The 3,317-nt window shown below is 43.1% G+C and overlaps 1 non-coding gene across 1 annotated transcript in view; it reads left to right on the forward strand.

The window, feature by feature from the left end:
* Positions 1 to 1,956: 1,956 nt before the first annotated feature.
* The window catches only part of LOC107207899, a 2,106-nt gene continuing 745 nt past the window's right edge, over positions 1,957 to 3,317 (forward strand). Inside the window, exons 1-2 of the transcript XR_004498463.1 lie at positions 1,957 to 2,093; positions 2,435 to 2,528. This is a non-coding gene — a transcript (uncharacterized LOC107207899). The remainder of the gene's footprint in view (positions 2,094 to 2,434; positions 2,529 to 3,317) is intronic.

Raw genomic sequence — 3,317 nt, forward strand, 5'->3', positions numbered from 1 at the left:
AAAATATAGATTATAAATCCAAAATAGAGATTATAAATGCAAATATAGATTATAAACTCAAAATATAGATTATAACTCCAAAAAATATAACTCCAAAAAATAGATTAAACCCCAAATATAGATTATAAATCCAAAATAGAGATTATAACCCCAAAATAGAGATTATAACCCCAAAACAGAGATTATAACCCCAAAATATAGATTATAAAGGCAGTTTGATTTGAATTGGAGCCCCTGCCCACTTGTTTTTGGGGACTGGGGCTGTGAAGAGCCCTGAGGGGAGGAGGAGGAGGGGAGAAATTGGAGATTTGAGGGCAGAAAATGGGATTTGTGTCCCTGGTGAGGATCACAGGGAAAGGAGGGGAGGAAAATGAAGTCAAGGTGAGCAGGAACAGCACCAGACCCACAAAGGCAAATCCATCTGCATCCTCTGGCCGCTCAATCCCAAGGCCCTGAGCAAGCCCAGAGGCTTCAGAGCAGATAAAAAAAGGTGATTTTGAGGGTAAATCTGGTTTTTCCCAGCGGCAGGAGCTCCCCTGCGCGTGTGGCTGTACGCGGTGTATCCCCACGGGATCAGCAGAGCCAGCTCCAGCCCAGGTGAGCAGGATGGGATCCTCACACAGCGATTCCTCGGCTTTAGGAACAGGATAAACCCTCCCCAGCCAGCAGGACAGGAAAATAGAGGGGTTAATCCATGGATTTGTATAAAAGCCATCTCTATCCAAGCTCTACTCCCCTGCACAGACCCAAAACACACCCAAGAACATTTTCCTTCACCAGTGGGGCCGTTGTCTCTTTCCCTGGCAGAAAAGTGAGGCTGCAAATGCAGAATTCCCGAGGAAATGTTAGGGATAAAGCAAAATCCAGCAAAGAGCTTTTCCAGGGAGCAGCTGGGCAGAGCCAGCCTGGAGTGGGAGCCTCAGGAGGGACAACTTCAGCTGGATCAGCACTGGGAAGGGCTTGAGGGAAGGAACATCATCATCATCATCATCATCATCATCATCATCATCATCATCATCATCATCATCATCATCATCATTATCCTCATGGCTGGGGGTGGCTTTGGGCGTCCCCAGGAGATCAGAGCAGGGTCTGAGCTCCTCCAGCCCAGCCCAGAGGTTTAACCAGAGCCCCTGGGCAGGGGGTGGAAGGGCCAGGAGAGGCTGGGCAGGGCCATTGAGGGCTGGGAGAGCCAGAGGCACCTGCAGGTGACAGCTGAGGGTGTCCCCAGCCCCGGTGCCCTCCGAGATGGATCCTCTGCAGCTGCCCAGGGATTCCTCCTGTGCCCAAAGGGCTCCGTGGCTCTGCCTGGCAGCTCTGGGAGCTGGAAGTTCTTCCCAAGGGATGGAAGCAGGCGCTGCTGGCTGGCTGTGCCATTCCTGGGCACTGTCCTCGGGCCAGGACCCTCCCCTGTGGCACCAAAAGTTTGTCAAGGATGAGGAATCCCGAGGGAATTGCTGAACCTGGCCAGGATCCGAGCTGGCCGCTGATTTTAGCAGAAAGAAGACCTTGGCAGGGTCCTCAGCTGCAGATCTTCCCTCTCTGCATGGAAATAATGGGGGAATTCATTCCCGTGGGGTTCAGGCACTGGGGGAAATCCCAGAATCCCAAAGGGTTTGGGATGGGAAGGACCTGAAATCCCACCCAGAGCCACCCCAGCCATGGCAGGGACACTTCCCCTGGTCCAGGCTGCTCCAAACCCATCCAGCCTGGCCTGGAACACTCCAGGGATCCACAACTTCTCTGGAAAACCTGTTACACGATGGAGCTCCCCAGGGGGACTGGATCCTTGTTTTGGGTGCTGAGGGGAGGGAGGTGCAGGGAAGAGGTTTTGTTGATCAACATTTTGTTTAATTGGATCTCTGGGAAACGGGAGATTGTGGAGAGCCCAGGCAGAGCTGGAGTCATTCCAGCTTTGGGGAGCTTCATTTTCCTCATCATGCCATTATTTATTTTCCTAAAAAGATGAAGCCAGGGCAGGTTTTGTGTCAGCCACAGCCCTGTGAATGAAGCACAGACATTTTCCCCTCTCTCTGTTGCAGTCCCTGCGGAGGAGCCGCTCCTGGGCAGCGCTCACGATGAGATGTCCCAGGGTAAGGAGGGCAGCTCCGCCTTGCTAAGCCCGGCTTGCTCCTGGCCTCAGGTGGGAGGTTTAACCCCAGCAGCTCCTGGCAGTGGGAATTGAGAGCTCCCAAACACTTGGGGAGGTCAGAACCCAAAAAAAAAGAGCTTTTCACTCCGTGGGGACGCTCGTGCAGGAAAGGCCGCGGTGCTCTCGGGGATGAGCAGCACCCACAGAGCAAAAACTTTGAGTTTTGCTTTCTAGTGAGGTTCAAATATAACCTCCAGCACCAGGAAAATATCAAATTATCCTGTGAGAGAGTGAATCCCTGAGCCCCAGGAGTGACCTCCTCCCTCTCACCCATTCTCACAGATGACATCAGGCTTTCCCTGGGACTGAGCCTCAGCGTGCTGGGATTGTCGGTTCTTTTCGCAATTGTGATGTTCAAAAAATCAGTCAGGAAAAGGTATTCCTTTCTCCCCCACGTCTTTCTTCTTTATTTCTTATTATTTACTAATTATTATTTCCAATTCATCTTTTTTTTTATTTGTCTTATTTTTTTTTTGATGTAGAAGAAATATAGAATTTCTTCTGGGATGTTTTAAAATCAACTACAGGGTCTTTTTCACCTCAGCCTGGGGTCAATGTCACACTTTTTTCAGGTTGTTGTATGAAAGGATTTTTTGGTGCTCTACAGTAAGGCAGAGAGCAACCACAAGAGCCAAATAAAATTAGTATAATTTTATTATATATATTATATTATATATTATATATAATATATATTATGCATATAATATATATGATATATTATATATTATATATTATATATTACATATTACATATTATATATTACATATTATATATTATATATTATATTATTATAATTATATAATAATACATTCTATAAAATTTTATATAAAATATTATATTCCATATATTATAATATAATATATTAATATATTATTATATTATTATATATTATTATATATTATTATAGTATTATATTATGTTAGTATATGTTGTTATAATAATATATATTATATTATATTAGTATATATTATTATATATAATACATATTATATTATATGTTATATTATATTATATGTTATATTATATTATATTAATAATTTTATTATATACATAATATAATAAAATATTATATATTGAAATATAATTTATTATATATTTTATCTATACAATATATATAATATATAATAAAAATATATTTTATATTATATATTTATATATAATATAC

Source organism: Parus major, chromosome 8 (assembly GCF_001522545.3).
Source record: "Parus major isolate Abel chromosome 8, Parus_major1.1, whole genome shotgun sequence".
Taxonomy (NCBI): Eukaryota; Metazoa; Chordata; class Aves; order Passeriformes; family Paridae; genus Parus; species Parus major.